The following is a 22,391-nucleotide window of genomic DNA, read 5'->3' on the forward strand; positions in this document are numbered from 1 at the left end:
CACAACTCCACAAACATAATTGCCCAGTGTTCGTCATTCGGATCACATCACAGCCATCCTGAAAAACCTTTCAGTGGTTCTCAGGATTATAGTTCTCAAAATGGGCTATATAAACCATTCTGTTTATTCTTCAAATACCACACTTCTATGTTCCCTGAAACAATTTAGGCTGTTCCTTTTTCTCCAATCATGGCCCAATTTGTTGGTCTCTAAGGGCTTGGCAGAATTCTTTCTGAACATTCCCTAGATTTCCACTTACACATGTAATAGCCTCTTTTGTTCCATTCCACACATTGTAATTTTCTTCCTTTAATCTTGAATGCTTCTCCTTTCACCAAGAAGTCTTTCCTTATTAATATTACATGACCCAAATCTCCCCATTTACCAATTGTTTATTACTTCTGTTTTCATATTTTGGTGTTTTTTTTTTTTTTTCAATTCCTATTTGGTAAATTCTACTTGTTAGTCTTACATCTGTCCTGCCTTTGTCTCAGAGGACATAGTCTTTATAGCTAGTGAATCAAAAAAGCACCATGCCGATTCTATGCCGTGCCCTTAATTATCTGTTGTCTATTTACTAAAAAGAAAGAAAGAAAGAAAGAAAGAAAGAAAGAAAGAAAGAAAAGAAAAAAGTAAGGTGGAGTGCCTGGGTGGCTCAGTCCACTGAGCGTCCTACTTCGGCTCAGGTCATGATCTCACAGTTCATGGGTTCAAGCCCCACACTGGGTTCTGTGTTGACAATTCAGAGCCTGGAGCCTGCTTTGGATTCTGTGTCTCCCCCTCTCTCTGCCCTCCCCTGCTTGTGCTCTGTCTCTCTCTCATAAATAAACAAACATTAAAAACTAATGATAATTTTAAAGAGAGAGAGAGAGAAAGATTGAAAGATCAATGTATCAGGTGCCTGGGAGGCTCAGTTGGTTGAGCGTCCGACTTCGGCTCAAGTCATGATCTCATGGCTCGTGAGTTTGAGCCCCGCTTTGGGCTCTTTGCTGACAGTTCAGAGCCTGGAGCCTGCTTTGGATCCCGTGCCTCCCTTGCTCGTGCTCTCTCTCTCAAAAATAAATAAACATTAAAAAAAAATTTTTTTAAAGAAAGATCAATGTATCTTTTCTACCAGACAAAAACTCTGAATTTTTTTTGATTTATATTTATTTGTGTCACTTGTGTTTTATAGTAGAGATGATGAGGTGTTGGATTATAAGGTGATGGCTCATTCTCCTCTGGTTATTATATTATACATAGTGTTACTATACATTGTATAGATAGATAGACAGACAGAGATAGGGATATATCTATCTGTCTATTGGAGGTGAGTAGAGTGTAATATTTCAAAAGGTAGATGCCACAGCCAGACTGTCTTGGATGATATTCTAGTTCAAAACCTAATTATTAACTCTGTGCTCCTTGCACCCAGTCAGGTTAACTTCTCTGTGCCTCAGTTCCATCATTGATTACACAGAAATAATCATAGTACTTACCTCGTGAGATGGGTGTGAGGCTTTAACAAGAAACTGTACTTAAAAAACTTAATAGAGTGTGGCACAAAGTAAATGCTCAATAATACATAGCATCATCTTTAAAATTAGATTTAATTTACAATATGACTTTTGACATGCTGGCTTGGGGGAGGGAATGTAAAGTCAGGAAAGATTAACAGCCAAAATTGCAGAGTGAGTTGATGCTTTGAAGCATCCCCTGTCACTGGACACATAGCAACAATATGATTACAGAAACTAAAACTTAAAAGGATAAAATAGAGGGGCACCTGCGTGGCTCGTTGGTTAAGCGTCCGACTTCGGCTCGGGTCATGATCTCACTGTTCGTGGTTTTGAGCCCTGCATCGGGCTCTGTGCTGACGGCTCAGAGCCTGGAGCCTGCTTCAGATTCTGTGTGTCTCTCTCTCTACCCCTCCCCACTCCCACTGTCTCTCTCTCGCTCTCAAAAATAAATAAAACATTAAAAAAAATTTAAAAGGATAAAGTAGAACGCAAAAGCAAGATAATCATTTTAATGGATTAAAAACAGAGCCAAAGCACAAAACTATGAGTCATGCTAATGTCTGACCTAGCAGCAGGCAGTAAGTAGTTGTTGGGAGGGGGCAAGGCCTAAAATGTGCTTGAAAATTAGATTTTGGTGGAGTTTTCCTATTCCTGAGTAGAGGCCCAAATAAGCCACTTAGGGGCCGAGACCGGCTAGAAGACGTGAAACTAGGGATGCACGTTATAGGCCCTGTCCGCAGCCCCCAGCACTATTCCAGGCAGACGTGGCCAAGGGAACCTGTCTTCTTTCCTGACACAACCCCAGTCATAGAAAAGCTCTACTCCAGGGACAGTAGGCTGAGAACACTGAGACTTTTCATGCTTCTGCCCAAGCTCACTTATAGGGCAAGTATTCCATGCCAGGCGGAGCTAAATGAGAAGACCAGGGTCGAGTGTCTCCACTCAGAGCTCTAATCACAGACCAGAGGTATCACCCTGGCAGAAGTGGGCTCCTGTCCGTGCTACAGCTGCAACGCAGTGGCACAGTAGTTTCATTTAGGGGGAGAGAGAGATTAAAAGAACAAAGGGCAGGGGTGCCTGGGTGACTAAGCGGTTGAGCATCTGACTTCGGCTCAGGTCATAGTCTCGTGGTTCATGGGTTCGAACCCCGCATCAGGCTCTCTTCTGTCAGCACAGTTCCTGCCTCGGATCCTCTGTCCCCCTCTCTTTGCCCCTCTCCCATTCTCTTTCACTTTCTCTCTCAAAAATAAATAAACATTGAAAAAGAACAGAGAGCAGTACAGCTCAGCTTAAGGTGAATTGATTCTATTTGGAACAGAGTATGGGGGAAATTCATGATTGGGGGTGCTGTGGAAAACAGTTGAGATCTTGGTGGTGAGCACTTAAGAGGAGGCTAGCAACCCCATGAGGGAAATAAGCTAAACAGTAGATGAACAAGAAATTTAAAAGGGAGAACCAGAGAGAAAGAGAGAGAGAGACAGATAAAAAGAGAACTCCTAGGGTTGAAACAAATCACAAAGATTCTCCTCAAAGATCACGCCTGCAAAGGGGATCAAATTTATTGGATCAGACTATGGAACAATTTATGCCCCAAGGCCTAGTCAAAAACAATAGAGTAGTCCACCATCAGTGACTGGAGGCCAGCAGCAATTTGTGATATCAGCAGAGGCAATCCCTAATAGAGAAATCAGGGACACACAGCACTGCAAAATCCATTCTCAACTAAGGGTGATTATATCCATGTCAAGGCTGTACCTACTGGGGAGTGACATCAGAGGTTTTTCTGGAGGGGAAATAAACTTCACTAAAATAGTTCACATCCAAGTCACAAAACAACCAACATAGAAACGATAAGCCTTTGGGTGGGAGAGGGGAATTGGTACCAATAGTTGCTTTACTATATCATCTAAAATGTCCAGATTTTAACCAAATATTATGAGACGTGCAAAGAACTAGGTGTTTATCAACCGACAGGGGAAAAAAAACTGACAACAGAAACTGTCTTTGAGGGATCCCAGATATCAGAGAAGAATTCAAAGAAATGATTAGAAATATGTTAAAAATCTAAAGGAAAATATAAGTAAAATGTCAAAGGAGGCATTGTGAAAATATCTCATCACATAGAGGTATTATCAAAGAGATAGGCAAAATAAAAAAAAAAAAATAATCAACTTCTGTCCTGGAAATTCTGGAGTGACAAGAAAAGTTCACTAGAGGGGCTCAACAGTAGATTTCAGTTCGCACAAGAAAAGAGCAGTGATGTTGAAGATAGATTAATAGAAATTATACAATCTAAAAAACAGAGAGAAAAAAAAATGAACAGAGACTTAAGAGAAACATGGGACACCATTAGGCATAGCAACATAAATGTAATGGGAGCACCAGGAGAAGGAAGAGAAAAAGAAGCACAAAAAATACTCCAAGCCATCATGGCTGAAAACTACACGAATCTGATCAAAAATATTGATCTGGAAATCCAAGAAGCTCAAAACCCCAAGTAGAAAAAACCCTAAGAGATCTATACTTGGAAACATCACAGTAAAAATATTGAAAGGTAAAGACAAATAGGAAAATAATAATGCAGCAAGAGAAAAATTACTTATGTTCAAGGTACCCCGATAATAGTAATGGCTGGTGTCTTATTGGAAACGGTGCAGGCCAGAAGGCTTTGCGATGGCATAATCAAAGTGCTGAAAGAAAAGAACTATCAAATAAGGATCTTATAGCCAGCAAAAAATATCTCTCAAAAAATGAAGTAAAAAGTCCTAAGATAACAAACATTGAGTGAAATTGTTGCTATCAAACATGTTTTATAATAAACACTTAAAGGAAGTTCTTTTTTAAAACAAAAATTCTTAAATGTTTTTATTTATTTTTGAGATAGAGAGACAGAGTGTGAGTGGAGGAGGGGCAGAGAGAGGGAGACAGAATATGAAGCTGAGCTGTCAGCCTGGAGCCCAATGCGGGGCTCGAACTCACAAACCGTGAGATCATGACCTGAGCTGAAGTCAGATGCTTAACAGACTGAGCCACCCAAGCGCCCCAGGAAGTTCTTAAGATAAAAAGTAAGTGATACCAGACAGTAATTCAAATCAAATCTGCACACACACACACAAAGAGTGTCAGTAAAGGTAATATATATATATATATATATATATATATATATATATATATATAGTCATATATATATATAGAGAGAGAGAGAGGCCTATAGTATATAGAAATATATTTGGCAATTGGCAATGCCAGCAAAAAGGAGATGGATGGGAACGAAGTTGATTCAGAGTAAGGAAATGACAACACATGTTCCGTTGAATTCACAGGTGGAAAAAAAAACAACTAGAAATTGCAAATATAATAAATTTGATAAATAAATGTTCTCCTTTCTTCTTTCAAATGGCATGAGAAGATATAAAAAGATATTCTTTTCAAGAAACAGTACTACAACACTGAACATCTCTACATGTGGAAAATGAATCTAGACACAGACTTTATACAAAAATTAACGTAAAATGATTCACAGACTTGGGGAGCCTGGGTGGCTCAGTAGGTTGTGTCCAACTTCAGCTCAGGTCATGATCTCACAGGTTCACGAGTTTAAGCCCCGCGTCGGGCTCTGTGCTGACAGTTCGGAGCCTGCTTCGGATTCTGTGTCTCCCTCTCTCTCTGCCCCTCCCCCCCTCACATTCTGTTTCTGTCTCTCAAAAAATAAATAAACGTTAAAAAATTAAAAAAAAAAGGATCACAGACTTAAACTTATAGAACTAGAAGATAACATAGGAGAAAATCTTGACAACCTTGGGCATGGTGCCGACTTTTTAAATACAATATCAGATACACGATCCATGAAAAATAGTTGAGAAGCTGACTTCAATAAAATTAAAACAATTTCTTCTCCGTGAAAGACAATGTCAAGAGAATGAGAAGACAAGCCACACACTGAGAGAAAACATTTGGAAAGACACATCTGACTAAGCACTGCCATCCAAAATATACAAAGAACTCTTAAAACTCAACAATAAGAAAACAAACAACCCTTATCTCCTCCCCAAAGAAGACATACAGACATACAGATGGCAAATAATCATATGAAAAGATGCCCCACATCATATGTCATCAGGGAACTGTGAACTGAGACAACACTAAGATACCACTACACCTTTTAGAATGGCCAAAATCCAGAACACTGATAATACCTCGCACTGAAGAGGTTGTGGAAAAACAAAATCCTCATTCACTGCTGGTGGAAATACAAGCCATTTTGGAAGACCTTCAGCAGTTTCTTACATGACTAAACCTACTCTTATCATCTGATCCAGCAATCACACTCACTGATGTTTACCCAAAGGAGATGAAAACTTCAATGCACACAAACACCTGCACCGGGATATTTATGGTGGTTTTATTCATAATTAACAAAACTTGGAAGCAATCAAGGTGTCCTTCAGGAGATGTAGGACTAAAATAACTGGTACATCTAGACAGTGGAGTGTTATGCAATGCTAAAAGGAAACGAGCTATTAAGCCATGAAAAGACATGGAGGAACTTTAAATGCATCAGACTAAATAAAAGCCGATCTGAAAATGCTACATGCTATATAATTCCAACTCTACCACATTCTGGAGAAGTCAAAGCTATGGAGACAGTAAAAAGATCAATGGTTGCCAGGATCTGAGTTTGGGGGAATGAATGTGTGGAACGTGTAAGATTTTTAAGGCAGTGAAAATACTCTGCATGATACTTTGATGATAGCTACATATTATTAAACATTTTTCCAAACCCATACAATGTGCAACACTGAGTGAACCCTAAGGTAAACTGTGACCTTTAGACGATTCTGGTGTATCAATGTAAGTTCATCAGTTAGAACCAATGTACCACACCGGTGGGAGATGTTAGTAATGGGGGGAGGATATGCATATGGAGGGGCAAGGAATAGATGAGACTCTACTCTACTTTCAACTTTGCTGTGAACCCTAAAACCACTTTAAAAAATTAGTCTTTAAATATGAAAAAAAATAGAATACGTAAGATAATTTTGAAGGAATATAAAGATTGGCAGTATTGATCAACCGGATATCAAGCTTTATGATAAAGCTGTAATTAAGCATTATCTGTAATTAAGACAACATGGAAGTCGTGCAAGAATGGATACATGTTGCAGAATAGAGAGCTCAGATACAGAAACTCAGATACAGAAACGTGTTACAGAAAAATGGTAATAGTACAAAACAGTCTGGAAAATACTGAAAGGAAAAATGTTTGATAATTTCTTATCTGTATGGTAAAATGAAACAAAATTAGATCCTTACCTCATACTGTATATGAAAATGAGTTCCAGATGGACTAAAAGCCTAAATATAAAAAACAAAGCAATAATATCTTGAGAGGAAAAGTATTAGATAACATCTTCATGATGAGGTAGCAAAGAATTTCTTTAAAATATACCAAAAAAAAGTCATGAAGCAAAAGAGTGATAAATTTGACTCAGTGAAACTATAAAATTCTTTTTAGACACACACTAGAAATAAAACTATAGGATTCTATCTTTATGATTTTGAATTAGGAGTATGATATTGTGATATAAGAAATATATATTTTGGTCTTTGTTCCCAGCTCCAGGTCAGAGTTTCTAAAACCCTTGTAATTTCCTGAAAAGGACTAAAGGGGCATCCTTTGTAATAATATTTGTTTTTGTTGCCAGTTCTAGAAATAGCTCAAAGGTGACAAAGGTGAAGGAGTGTCTTCCGTTATCGTATCAAGTCTGGCCAACCATACCTGAGTGTATGTTAATGAGGTGACTTTTGAAAAGCATCTAATGATGGGGAGCAGGTTCCTAGGGGAACCAACCTTGTGATTAGCAGGTTAGAACTTTCAGCCCCACCCTTAGTCTCTGGGGAAGAGAGGCTGGAAATGGATTCCCAGACTTCATTACATAGATATGATGAATGATATCATTGGCCATTGGTAATTCCTGGAGTTAGCACAGACCCCACAGGTGTAGGGTTCTGTGTAATGAAGGCCAGGAATTACCAATGGCCAATGATATCATTCATCATATCTATGTAATGAAGTCTCCATCATCCTAACACGAGGAGCTCAGAGGGCTTCTGGGTCGGTGAACACATCAAGGTGCCTGGAGTCTGGTGAACGTGGAGAAGGCACAGAAGCTCCATGCCTCTTCCCACATACCTTGTCCAATGCATCTCTTCCATTGGACTGTTCTGAGTTGTATCCTTTGTAATAAATCAACGAGAGTAAATAAAATGCTTTCCTGAATTCTGTGAACCATTATAGCAAATTATCAAACCCAAGGAAGGGGTCATGGGAACCCTTGATTTTGTAGCCTCTTGGTCAGCATTATGGGAGGCTGGGACTTGGTGACTGGCATCTACAGTGGGGAGCAGTGTTGTGGAAGTGAACCCTACACCTGTGGGGTCTGTGCTAACTCCAGGAAGCTGGTGTCAGAATTGACTTATAAGACACCAGGGTGGGTGTCGGGAGAGTTGGAAAATTGGTTGGGGTGGGAGTCCCTGCCACACAATTACATTGTGTGTCCGAAGTTGGTATGTGAGTCAGGAAAGAGTGTTTTCCTTTTAGGGAAAATTTTTATTTTTTTTTCAACTTTTTTTTTTTTTTTAATTTATTTTTGGGACAGAGAGAGACAGAGCATGAACGGGGGAGGGGCAGAGAGAGAGGGAGACACAGAATCGGAAACAGGCTCCAGGCTCCGAGCCATCAGCCCAGAGCCTGACGCGGGGCTCGAACTCACGGACCGTGAGATCGTGACCTGGCTGAAGTCGGACGCTTAACCGACTGCGCCACCCAGGCGCCCCATAGGGAAAATTTTTAAACAAGGCAGACACCTTGCTAAACACACAAAAATGTGTAAAGATGGATATATCTGTCTCCATTGAAAGTGAAAACACTTTTAAACAAAAGATGCTATAAATAAAGCCAAAGGGTAGTGCCTAATGCAGAATAAAGAAAGAATTAGTATCTAAAACATTTGAAAAGTGTCCAGGATAAGGGTGCCTGCGTGGCTCAGTCAGTCAAGCATCTGACTCTTGATGTCAGCTCAGGTCATGATATCACGGTCTTGAGATTGAACCCCGTGTCTGGCTCCACACTGAGTGTGGAACCTGCTTGGGATTCTCTCTCTACTTCTCTCTCTGCCCCTCTCCCTCTAGCTCTCTCTCAAAATAAATAAACATTTTTTAAAAGTGCAATATTGTACAGTGGAAAGAGAATGTAATAAATCCAATGCACGAGCTCTATGCCCTTTTTACCTCTCTGAACATTGCATTCTTCTTTTGTAAAAAGGGTGGATAGTAACATTCACCTACTGGTGTAGCTATGAAGGTTGGATGAATTGGCATAAGAACAGGTGCCGAATATCTAATCAGTGCACAATAAATATATTAATTATCTCAACCCAGGGATGGATCTATTACTTCAAGATAAATACATGCATAATTGTGTTTTTTTGATCATGTCTGGTAATATTACTGAAAAGTTCACTTCTGAGACGATACCATTTGGGAATCGGTATGGCTGCACAGTTTTATGTGTTTGTGGAATGGCATGTTGACTCTCCAGTGCCTTCGGGAACCTGCATCTCTTCTTTCTATCCGGCTCTCCGTGGCATGTGGTTTTGTCTCCCATCCCCCTCATTTCCAGTCATAAGATGAGTACTCTACCTCTAGCATTATATTTTCTGCCCATAAATGAAGAAAAAAAAGAACAAAGTCAGTCGACTCTTTTGAAATGACTCTCCGAGAAGCTCTGCTCAAAGCTTCTATTTGGTTCTCATTGGCTAGAACTGTGTTAAATGGCATCTGTAAGAGCAAGAGAGACCTGGGAAGATGATCTTGTAGTTGGGCACGCTCCCTTGAGCAAAAGCAGAGTTCTGTCGGTAAGAAGATGAGGACAATAAACAGAATCCATGTGGGAGCCAGCAGGACCGTGGCAGAGATCATTGTTTTCTGCATTCCAAGAGGACCTCCATGTTGAGTCCGGCTTCCCTGACTAGAGAAGATTTGGGGGTGACGATCTGATTGGAAAGTAACTGATTTAATTTTATTTAAGCCTCTCTGCATAGCAAGTGCTCTGCTCTTATTGAAATGACATGTATATTTGGGGTGTGGCTGCAGGAGTAGGGAGGTCGTTGATGGAGCTGGTAGGTGTGGAAATTCTGAAGTCCCCTGGAGTCTTCAGGTGAACCACGGCTTCTAATAATTTTGCTTTTAACATCTGGGCACACACACTTAAAATCGAGTTTTCTTTGCGTGTGGAGTAAATTAGCAAAGTACAAAGATCAAAACTCTTGTTAATAATGAGTTTTCATGAGGGGGGTTAAGTGGATTTGGGCAGAGCTGTGCTTTTCTCCTTTTAGCTTCTTTCCTTCTCTTCACACGCGCTCGTGGGAAGAAACTAATAGAACTAATATTCTTTGGGAGAAAACAATATTCTTCCCGAGAGAGAGCTTGCCTGAAGCAACCTCTTTTCGGCAGTGCTTCCTAAGGCTGTTAGGCCAGCCTTTTATAGACAATGTGTATATATCTATCTATATATCTATCTATATATAGATAGATATATATATATAGATATATCTATAAAACAGAGTGTGTATATATATATATATAACAGTATATATATATATATAACAGTATATATATATATATATATATATATATATATATATACAGTGTGTGTATATATATATATAACAGTGTGTGTGTGTGTGTGTGTGTATATATATATATATATATATATATATATATATATATCACAGGTGTGCTAGAGCTCCACTAATGAGCAGCATATACTTTTAGTTATATTCTCATTTGTGGTGTCATCAGGGTCCAAGAAAGCAGGAATATTACAAATTCAAGTTAAAAAACAAAAAAAGAAGGAAAGCTTTGAGGCTCTTTTAAGCCAGGTATTCTGGGAATCATAAATGAAATCAAACCTTTGAATTATTACAGTGCACCCCATTTACAGCAAACCATTCACCAGTGAAAATTACATGGAGAAAGAATGCTTTAAAGTCTATAAGAAAAGGGGAGAAATAAAACAGGTTTTCCTGTAATGTCAAGTTGGGCCAACCTTGACCAGCCTCCCTTCTAGAAGCACAGTTTGGCCCAGTATCTTGATTTTTATATAAGTTCTGTTAACAATGGCTTTTGCACAAGGTAAAAACTGAAAACAACTTAATGACTTACCTCGAGTCTTAGCTTCCCTGGACACTGTAAACCAAGCCATGGACTCCTTAAAACTCTAACTGGCTCGTCTACAAAAGTCAACTTCAAATTTGATCTTGGATTCATTTAGAGGGATCGCTCCTATCACAATCAAAGGTGGTGGTGAATCTTCAGAAATCTCCCTGTAGCTACAAACAATGTCTGGATTAATAAGAACCATCTTGGATAAGGACATATGCTTGAGCTCCTTATTGTATTCACGCGAGATAATGAAGGCACGCCATTCACAATCGTACCCTTTTCTGTTGCACAACAGTTTAAAATGGTCCTAGATGCTAATATGTGCAAAAAGTTGAAGTGTGCTTCCACTTTGAGTTTTAGCCCAAGCCGTCAGGCAGTGAGGATGAAGACCGTGAAAACAGAGTGATAAGCAAAAGTATCAGCCTTTTATGGCTAATGTTATAGTGCATGGGTGTGAAAGAAGTGGGAGAGAATAGAAGATTATTTTTATACATTCTGGACTGTGTAGTCCCTTTCAGTGGAGACTGATGCCTCAGGAGTTGTGAAGTCAATCACTAGAGGGTGGCATGAGGTCAGACACTGGTCCCCACCCAAAGCCTAGTACTTAGAGCAAAAGTTGAACAGGAGACAGGCCAGTCACATACCAATCAACTGGCATCTGACACCCGATCCAATCCGAGCAGGTGCAAGAACCAGGGTCCTGGAGCACAGTTAAGATTAGAGCTGACCAGAGTTGATGAGGACAAAAGGAAACTAAGAAACGCATCTCCTTTTGGGATGCACAGTTCTTTGTGGTGGCTTCTTGTAAAAGTATGTGCCCTTCCCTGCCCCCGAATACCATGCTACCTCTGGTATTTGAGGGGTAGCGTTTGATAATATTTCATCAGGTTGTCATCTCCCCCGCACACACCTTTCTAGTTTTGACACATTTCACACAGATGTCGTACTTACTGTCTTGGGACAAGTCTGTGCACTTCACACAAACCAAGCTGTGCTAATACAAATGTCTGTAACTGATAAGGAATGAGGCATCTGGAAGATTTATTGCAGCTAAGACCAGAAAAGAGCTCTGTCCCTTCTCCTTCTCTCCCTGGAGACTGATGCCCTTTCATCTCTCCATCGAAACACTTGTTCTTCCAATTTTTCTATATTTGCCAAAGCAAAGATAATTCTCCCAGGTGCCAAATCTCTCTTTTTTGACTCAACCCTTCTATTCATCTACATGGAATGTCATCATGTCTGCCAATCTCTGCTTTTGAGTAGCTTTTGAATTTATATTTTCCTTTTCTCTCACTATCACCAGCTAGAGCAGACCCTGATCACATCAAACCTGGATTATTTTAATAATTTCTTCATTTGATGTGCTAGTTCCAGCCTTTTCTCTTCCCTATTTTCCACACCCCAAGCCCTCACTGTTGGATCCGTTGGTGCGATCTCTTTACCTGTAATAATAAATCTAATCCCTCCTGTAACACTTAGGATCTGTGCCACCTTCTCCATCCAACAACCTCCTACCCCTTTCTCACCACTCTTCTCCCTGTTTCCAATTTTGCAGTGTTTCCCCCACTTCTTCTAACCAATTTTCTCTGCTTAAAATGTCTCCTCCTTCTTCTCCAGCTATCCAAATGCTATTTATCCATCTAAGTCCATGTCAATTTGTCTCCATTCTCTGAAAAATTTGGTCTCTTTAAATTCCATAGCCTTGTCAATACCACACATTTAGGAATCTAGAAGATCATGTTCCAGTTTGTGTCGTTTAATTCTTGTTTTATAAGTTCAAGTTTGCTTCCTTCAACTGCTCTTGAGGGCGATGACTTTGGGATGCTATATTAAGCGGTCTTCCCTATAGTGGAAGACATCTTCCCCTGCAGTGGGAAGAATGCAATGGCACAATACGCACACGATGGTTATTTAATATATATCTATAAAATGTGTCTGAAAACATGAAAAAAAATGACATTAAGAAGGACTCTTGGAAGGTCAGCTTGGGATTTGGAGAGGTTTAAACATTTTATACACGGGAATTAATTTGAAGACACAAGGAATGAAGCATTCTGCACCCTCTGACCTTTGGACCAGCAGCAATGCTGGCACGTTATACTCCAGTTTTTGGCCCTTCTACCACAGTTCCCGGGCTGCTTAATTGGCCTGCATTCCAAGTTCATCGCTGGAATGTAAGACATCACCTACACGTTTAAGTAAATAGTTAACTCTGACCTCTTGCTTTACCAAGTGGAACAGTGGTTTCAAACATGGAACCCTACATCTCTGCCACATCCTTTGTCACTGTGTGATCCCCTCACATCTCAGTGTTAAATTCTCTTTCTCTTCCCCTGAAAATGATGCTAAAGCAAAACAGGGGTAAAGTCAGAGTCCAGGGGAAAAGAAGAATGAAGTAAATTTGATTTTAAACCGAGAAGCAGTTTTCATTTTAAATAACTTGCATACATGGAACCTTCAGTTAAAAAAAGTAATACGATTTTTGTTAAGCACCAAAGAAGCAGCGAGCCTGGGTGAAGTTGTATCTAGCTGGGGATTTGCTCAGCAGTTGGATAATCTGATTAGTAAATACTATAACAAGGTGAGAGAGTATACCCAGAATATGAAAATTTATTAAATAACCAAGAGTGAAAACTCTCTTCACTTAGATCTTCCATATTCCATCTTCAGGGTCTATAGCAGAACTTTTTAAGGATTTTTTATAAAATCAAAAAAAGGAAAGGAAAGTTGATTTTAGACTATTTAAATAACACCAGGACTGGGTTCAAGGAAAACTGAACTGACATGCATTATCTCCGTACAGAAGTAGCACCTGGGAGTAATCAATTAATTCAGAATAAGAGCATCTCATTTGTATTATTCTTTTTTTTTTTTTTTTTAACACATGTGGTTTAGAATTTCAATACTCAAACCATAACAGGCTGAAAATACCAAGTTGGCTCCCCAAATCTATGTTAGACAAGGTTAACCTTTAATAACATGCTGACTAATCTCACTCACCCTAAACATATTATTTTTGGATTTGACTTAAATAGCTAAGTTACCACTTTATCTCTCTCTTTGTCCAAGCCAATCTCTTCCCTCCCTCCGCTTTACAGTACCGTCTTTTCTTCTTGCTCAATATTATCAAACCAAACCACAAATCTAATTAAGCTGTCTTGATGGCCAAAATCTCTGCTCCTGGAGAAATGCATCATGCAGCACATGTAGGTAAGTGAATTAAAAAAGCATCCAGGCAGGTATCTGGTGAATGTCTCAGTTCATCCTTGCATAATAAACTATCTTCTCCTGCTCATTCATTTGTCAGTCACAGTAACTAAGGATTATTATTTGCTGAATGTACGTGACACCAGCAATTTGCAAAGTCTGTTGGCAAGAAAATCAGGTTAGAATGACAGAGTGAGAAATTAAGCAGAAGCCTGATGTAATTAGCTACAACAATCAGTGCTCTAATTTCTGATTTATTGTTTCCTGTTTTCCTGCTGCACTCCACTCTGTGTATACTGTATGCGCTTCATATAGGTCAAACAATTGCCTTATCAGTCCTGGCAAAGCGAGGGGTCAGAGTTAACAATATTTATTTAAACATGCAGGATGCTTCCCACTGCAATTAGGAAATAACTATTACTAATAGGTCCTTGGCACTACTTCCTCATTTATACAATTTTTTGGGGGAAAAAAAAGAAACAGAAACAAGAAAGAATTGGGATTTATTTCTTACATATGCACGAGAGTTGGCTTAGCTCTCCTTGTAAAAGAATTTTCCTTTCAAAAAAATCTATGCTTCTAAATGAGGCAAACAAATCATTATTGTTATAGCTGAATATTCTTTTAGGGGAAAAGTATCCTTCCTGATAATTAATACAGTTGTATTTTCAAATCTCTGTTAAAAGGTTTTTGTAGACCCCAGCCCCCTGGTAAACTCTCTGGAGGATGTCTTTGCTTTCCATCATTTGGCCACAAACTTAAAATGGAATTAGTCATCCTTTTCATAGTTTAAGAAAGCATTCTTTAAAACTGCATGTAAGATCTATTTCGAAGAGGAAAACCATGAGCATTTCTAAACTCCAAGAAGAATTTTTAAAAAGAAACCTCTGAAATAGAACAATGAACTCCTGTAAGATAGAAATACCACTATGCTTAACTCAAAATAATGTTTACAACCTGAAAATATAAGTCAATGTAGTATAAATTCAAATGAAATTTTTATCACTAGCCGGTAAAGGACAATTTTCTAGGCCCTTCCTTTTGAAAAACAAAGGAACTGGATACGATGAGATAAATACTTTTGCTTTTATTCTTTTTAAAAAAAAAATTAAAAACTTTTTATTTTAATTTCAGTTCGTTAACATGGAGTGCTATCGTAGTTTCAGGGGTACTGTATGGTGATTCAACGATTCCGTATGTTTTTATTCTTTCGGTTTCAAAAATTTACATATCAAATGCTCTCAGAGCACTATACACCTACAATAAGAGGAAGCGGAACATCTTTAGAAGGCCTTCAGGGAGTCCTCCACAGCCTGCAAAGCAATATGGACATTAAAAGACTACATTGAGTATCAGGAGACCTGGAATTTTATCCAGGCCATTTCTCTCATTAACTATTGGTCTTGAGCAAGTCATTTGCCCTCTCTAGATCTCATTTTCCTCATAGATTAAATTAGAAGTTTAGATTTGATCTTTAAATCTTCTTTATAACAAAAATTAGTGTATATCAACATTTATGTTCCGTGTCAGGCACTATACTAAATATTTTAGAAGCTCTATGTCTTTTTTTTTGCTATTAATACAACTAAATTAGAAACATTTCAAATTCCAATTAAATTAAAATTTAAAACATTATAATGGACAAAAGAGGGGCATTATGTATTTGCAAAACACATGAGGAGAAAAATTGTCTATTATACTTGCCCTTCTTTCTGCTCTTTCCATTGTTCTGTCTTTCCTGATGCTCCCTGATTCCTTATTTGTCATTTCCTTTTCATTTAAAGAACTTCCTTTAGCCATTCTTGAAGGGTAGGTCTGCTTGTGACCATTTTTTTTTTAGTGTCCATTCATATGAGACTGTCTGGATTTCCTCTTCATTCCTAAAGGATAGTTTTCCTGGATATACATTTTACTGTTGACTGTTCTTTTCTTACAAGTTGAAAGACATTCCTTGTCCTTTAATTCTCCCAGTAGTCTATGAACTAGGAACTCATTATCTCTGCTTTACAGATGAGGAAACTGAGACTTTGAAATTCAGTGGCTTGTCTGAGGTTATTCAGCTGGAATGAGACCCAGGGATCATTTCAAACCTATGATTAATACAAGTTAATTTGTGCTCATAACCCACGTGCTTAACCTTTTTGTTCTACAGTCTTACATCTTAAGCTGTTAACATATTAATACTGTAATCAAACATACATACAGATCCATGGAAATCAACACTGTAGTATACCTTAAACAAAAATGCAAAAATCCACAAGGTTTTACTGAAATAAGATGGATTACCTTAACACATGACTATCCAATTGTACTTGTATCTAAGAATAGTTAAGTGAAAATGTCAATAAAGATTTTCAAAATTAGCATGGAATCAATCACTAAATCATTGCTGATTACATACTGTGTTCTTAATTCAGAATTTTATTCTGTAGAATGCTATAGGCATCTAAAATGCATGCTTTTCTCCCAAGGGGTTAATAATTCAGTTGGGGTTATAATCCATGTTATATATCCATTTATGATAAAAATTGAGGTGTACATACAAGCTGAAGGAAGTCATCTGAAGAAAGGATTTCAAATCTCAGAGCAAGAACAGTCAGTGCATATTCACGGATGAGGTAGATGAATATAATCTACATTAATGCAAGTGGGGAGAAAGAGATTTACTGGAAAAAAAACTGGCAGAAAGATGTTAGTTAAGGGATTGAACAGAGACAAGAATCTTTAAGAAAGTCTAATGTAATAGTGCTCAGGATAGAAGAATAGGTGTGTGTGTGTGTGTGTGTGTGTGTGTGTCCCAGGACCCTGTGACACTGTGTGTGTGTGTAGAGAGGAAAAGTAGGGAGAGAAGGGACCTCATATTGAAAGAAGTTACTTAGGCATTATTACAATGTTCTACTTATAATGGATAAAACCCGAAATGAAAAGTGCCAGTAGGAAAAGAGAGGGAAGACACATGTGAGAAATGTTTTTAAATTTGAAAAGATTTTTATTTGTTCACTCAGTTATTTATTCATGTGATTAACCTTTCTTAAAATGTTCTTTTTAATTTTTTAAAAATATTTATTTATTTATTTTGGGACACAGAAAGTGAGCACAAGTGGTGAGGGAAGGTGAGGGAGAAAGAGGAAAGAAAATCCCAAGCAGTTTCCCCACTGTAAGTATGGAGCCAGAGGTGGGGCTCCATCTCATGAACCGTGAGATCATGACCAGAGCCCAAATCAAGAGTCAGGTGCTCAACTGACTGAGCCACCCAGGTGCCCTGTAGGCTAAGTTTTGAGGGATAAATAGGTAGTATCCAAATGAAATACCAAAGTAAGGGTATTCCAAGGCATAAGATAAGCATGCTCTAAAGTGAGATGTACCATTGCATGTTTGGGATTCTGAAAGAAGTTTGGAAAGGTGAAGTATGAGGTGCTAGAATATAGAATGGGAGACGTACCACTAGAAAAGAAAACTGGGACAAAATCTTAAAGAGTCTGTTATATCTTCATCTGAAGATAATAGGCAACAATGAATGGACAGTTGGGTTGCTTCCATATCTTGGCTATTGTAAATAATTCTGTAATAAACATAGGGGCACATATATCTTTTCAAATCAGAGTTTTTAATTTCTTTGGGTAAATGTCCAGTAGTGGAATTACTGGATCATATAGTAATTCTATTTTTAAGTTTTTGAGGAGCCTCCATATTGTTTTCCACAGTGGATGCGCCAATTTACATTCCCACTAACAGTACTCAAGTGTTGCTTTTTCTCCACATCCTCACCAGAGAAACAAAAATACCATATCATTCCACTCATGTGGAATTTCAGATATAAAACAAATGAATAAAGAGAAGGGGAGACACACAAAAAAATACAATTGTTTTTGAATTTTATTTGAGAGAGAGAGAGAGAGAGAGCAAGCAGGGGAGGGGGAAGAGGGTCAGAGAGAGAGAGAGAGAATCCTAAGCAGACTCCACACTCAGCACGGATGCCAACTCGAGGCTTGATTCCAAGACACCATGATCGTGACCTAAACCAACATCAAGAGTTGGCTGCTCAATCAACTGATCCACCCAGGTGCCCCCCAAAACATACTCTTAAATACAGAAAACTAACTGGCAGTTGCCAAAGGGGAGATGGGTGGGAGGATGGGTGAAATAGATAAAGGAGATAGAGTACACTTATTTTGATGAGCACTGAGTAATGTATAGAATTGTTGAATCATCATATTGTACACCTGAAACTAAGATAACATTATATGTTAGTTATATTTCAATTGTTAAAAAGAAAGAGAAGGAAGAAAAAATAAAGTGAACAATGAACGTGATTGGATTTGAATCTGGGAAACCCAGATATTCAGTGTATATGATTATGTCAGCTGCAAGCAAAGGTAGTTTTATTTTTTACTTCCCAATCTGTATACCTTTTATTTTCCTTTCTTGTCTTATTGCAATAGCTAGAACTTCCAATAGGATAGTTAAAAAGAAGTAATGAGAGGAGACCTCCTTGACTTGTTCTTGATAACTAGTGGATATGCTTCAAGTATCTCATCATTATGTTAGCTGTAAGGATTTTTTGTTGTTTGTTTGGGGCGGGGTGGGGGGGTTGTTTGTTTTTTATAGATATTTCTTATCAAGTTGAAGAAATTCTCATCTGTTCCTCGCTTACTAAAATTATTTATCATGAATTGGTGTTGGATTTTGTCAAATGCTTTTTCTGCACCTACTAATATGATCATGTGGGTTTTTTTTATAGAAAGTTGATGCAATGGATTACATAAACTGATTTTTTTAAATTTTTTTAATGTTTATTTATTTTTGAGACAGAGAGAGACAGAGGATGAATGGGGGAGGGTCAGAGAGAGAGGGAGACACAGAATCTGAAACAGGCTCCAGGCTCTGAGCTGTCAGCACAGAGCCGACACAGGGTTCAAACTCACGGACCATGAGATCATGACCTCAGCTGAAGTTGGACGCTTAACCGACTGAGCCACCCAGGCACCCCTACATAAACTGATTTTTGAATGTTGAATCAGGTTTGTATACCTGGAATAAATGTCATTTGGTTATGGTGTATAATTCCTTTTATACATTGTTGAATTCTACTTGCTATTATTTCATTGAGAATTTTTACATCTATGCTCAAAAAGAAATTATTTCTCCTAATCCCTTTGTCTGATTTTGGTATTAGAGTAATGCTAGCATCATAGAATGAGTTAGAAAGTATTCTTTCTGCTTCTGTCCTCTGAAAGACATTGTCAATAACTGATACATTTTCTTCCTAAAATGTGAAGTGGAATTCGAAAGTGAATCTGTCTAGACCCCACCTTTCTATTTGAGGAGGTTATTAATTTTTGACTCAAATTATTTAATAAATATAGGCTTATTCAGTTTGTCTATTCTTTCTTGTGTGACTTTTGGTATTTTATGTTTTTCAAGGAATTTCATCTAGATTATCAGTTTATGGGCATAGAGTTAATTCATAGCATTTCTTGATTAGCCATTTAATGTCCAAGGGATCTGTAGTGATATCCTTTCTTTTATTTCACATATTAGTAATTTATATTGTCTCTCTCTCTCTTTTTTTTTTTTTTTCTTACTTAGCCTGGCTACAAGACTATTGATTTTATGTATTTTTCAAAGAACAAGTATACGATTTTGTTGATTGATTTCCTATTTCCAATTTCATTGATATCTGCTTATTGTTTCTTTTCTTATGCTTACTCTGAATTTACTTTGCTTTTATTTTTTTTAAGTTTCTAAGGAAGAGACTTAGTTTACCTATTTTAGATATTTCTTCTTTTCTAATATATTCATTTAATGTTATAAATTTCTCCCTATGGACTGTTATTGCTACATCCTACAAACTTGGTTGTGTTTGCATTTTTATTGAGTTGAAAATATTTTTAAATTTCTCTTGGGATTTCTTTGATCCATGCTTTATTTAGAAGTGTGCTCTTTGAACTCATGTGTTTTGAGATTTCCTACTCATCTTTCTGTTATTGACCGCTAGTTTAATTCCATTGTGATCTGAGAGCAGACATTGTATGATTTCTATTTTTTCAAATCTGCTATGGTGTGTTTACGGCCCAGAATGTGGTTTGCCTTGGTTGCATGTTTCATGTGAGCTTAAGAAGCATGTCTATTGTGTTTGATGAAGTAGTCTGTGGATGTCCATTATAGCCAGTTGAACAATGGTGTTGCTGAGTTCAGCTATATCCTTATAGATTTTCTGCCTCTTTTATCTGACCAGTTCTGATAGAGGGATACTGAAGTCTCCAACTCTGATGTGGTCTCATCTATTTCTCCTTGCACTTCTGCCTCATGTAATTTGTTGCTCCAACGTTAGGCACCTACATGTTAAAAATCATTATCTTCCTGGAGAATTGATCCCTTTATCATTCTTTAATGTCTTTTTTTATTGCTGATAATTTTCCCTGCTTTGAAATTTTCTCTGTGTGTAATTAATATAGCTACTTCTTTTTTTTTTAGAGTTATCATGGTATATATTTCTTCATCCATTTATTTTTAGTCTATATGTGTCTTGATATATATATAGTGGGCTTCTTATACACAACACATATTTGAATCTTGTTTTTTGATATACTCTAACAATCTCCATCTTTTAATTGTCCAATTTAAACCATTGGTGTTTGAGATGATTATTGATATAGTTGGATTAATATCTATCATATTTATTACTGTTTTCTATTTGTTGTCCCTGTTCTTTTTTGCTTTTCTGTCTTCTACTCTTTTTCTGCATTTGAATTGAACATTTTATATAACTCCATTTTCTCTCCTTTGTTAATGTACAAATTATACTATTTTTTAAAACTTTTTGTAGTGGTTGTTCTGGAATGTATAATATATATTTATTATAAATCTAAGAACACTTTCTAATAACACTATACCACTTCATGGTAGTGTGAGTAACTTATAATAATAAAATAATCTTAATTCCTCTCTCCCATGCCTTGAATCATTGCTGTCATTCATTTAACTTATTATAGCATACATAAGCATATGTATAAATATATATACATATGTAAGATGCATACATTAGCACATATAATCAAATAGGTTGTTTCTGAAAGAAAAGAAACATATGATCATCTCAATAGACACAAAAAAAGTATTTAACAAAATTCTACATCCATTTATGATAAAAACATTTAATAAGTTAGACACGGAAGGAGCATTGCAACATAATAAAGGCCATATATGACAAGCCTATAGTTAACATCATACTTAATGGTAAAAGGTTAAAGCTTTTCCTCTGATAGGGAACAAGAGAAGGATTCCCACTCTCACCACTTCTACTCAACATAGTGCTGGAGAGCCTTGCTAGAAAAATCAGATAAAATAATAATAATAAATTAAAAAAAATAATAATAATAATAGACATCAGAATTAGAAAGGAAGAAATGAAGCTGTTCTATTTGGAGATGACATAATTTTATGTATAAAAAATCCTAAAGACTCAACTAAAAAACTGTTGGAACTAATCAATGCATTCAGTGAAATTGCAAGATACAAAATTAGCACACAAAAATTAGTAGTGTTTCTACACACTAACAACTAATTTTCTGAAAAAGAAACAAAAACAATTGATTCCATCCAGAATAACATCAAAAACAATAAAATAATTAGGAATAAATTTAACTGAGAAGATGAAAGATCTCTACTCTGAAAACTACAAGCCACTGATGAAAGAAATTGAAAGAGACACAAATAAATGGAAAGGTATCCCATGTTCATGCATTGGAAGAAATAATATTGAATGTTGCTAAAATACCATCTATAGATTTAATGCAATCCTTATCAAGATTCCAGTGGCATTTCTTACAGAAATAAAAAAAAAATACTACTAAAATTTATATGGAACCACAGAAGACCCTGGATAGCAAAAGAAGTCCCGAGGAAGAACAATGCAGGAGGCATCACACTTCCTGATTTCAAGCTATATTATAAACCTATAGTAATTAAAACAGTACATTACTGGCACGAAAGCAGACAAATAGACCAATAAGACAGAATCAAATTCCCAGAAACAAATCCAAGCACATACAGTTAACCAATATTTAATAAGAGAGCCAAGAATACTCAATGGAGAAAAAAACAGTGTCTTTAATAAATGGTGTTGGGAGAATTGTATATTCACATGTAAAAGAATGAAAGTCAAAAATTAACTCAAAACTGATGATTAAAGGCCTAAATGTATACCTGAAACCATTAAGCTCATAGAAGAAAACAAGAAAAAATCTCCTTGACATGGGTCTTGGTAATATTTTTTTTGGAAATCACACATAAAGCAAAGGCAACAAAATCAAAGTAAACAAGTGGGGTTATACCACACTAAAAATCTTCTGCACAGCAAAAGAAACCATCAACAGAGTAAGAAGACAACCCTTGGGGAGTGCCTGGGTGGCTCAGTCAGTTAAGCGTCGGACTTCGGCTCAGGTCATGATCTCTCGG

General features: G+C 37.3%; 1 pseudogene; it reads left to right on the plus strand.

Annotated features, from left to right (window-relative positions):
* The window catches only part of LOC132692952 (FACT complex subunit SSRP1-like), a 34,532-nt pseudogene that overhangs the window by 6,400 nt on the left and 5,741 nt on the right, over positions 1-22,391 (plus strand).

The sequence above is a fragment of the Panthera onca genome, chromosome B1 (assembly GCF_046562875.1).
Source record: "Panthera onca isolate mPanOnc1 chromosome B1, mPanOnc1 haplotype 2, whole genome shotgun sequence".
In the NCBI taxonomy this organism is placed as follows: domain Eukaryota; kingdom Metazoa; phylum Chordata; class Mammalia; order Carnivora; family Felidae; genus Panthera; species Panthera onca.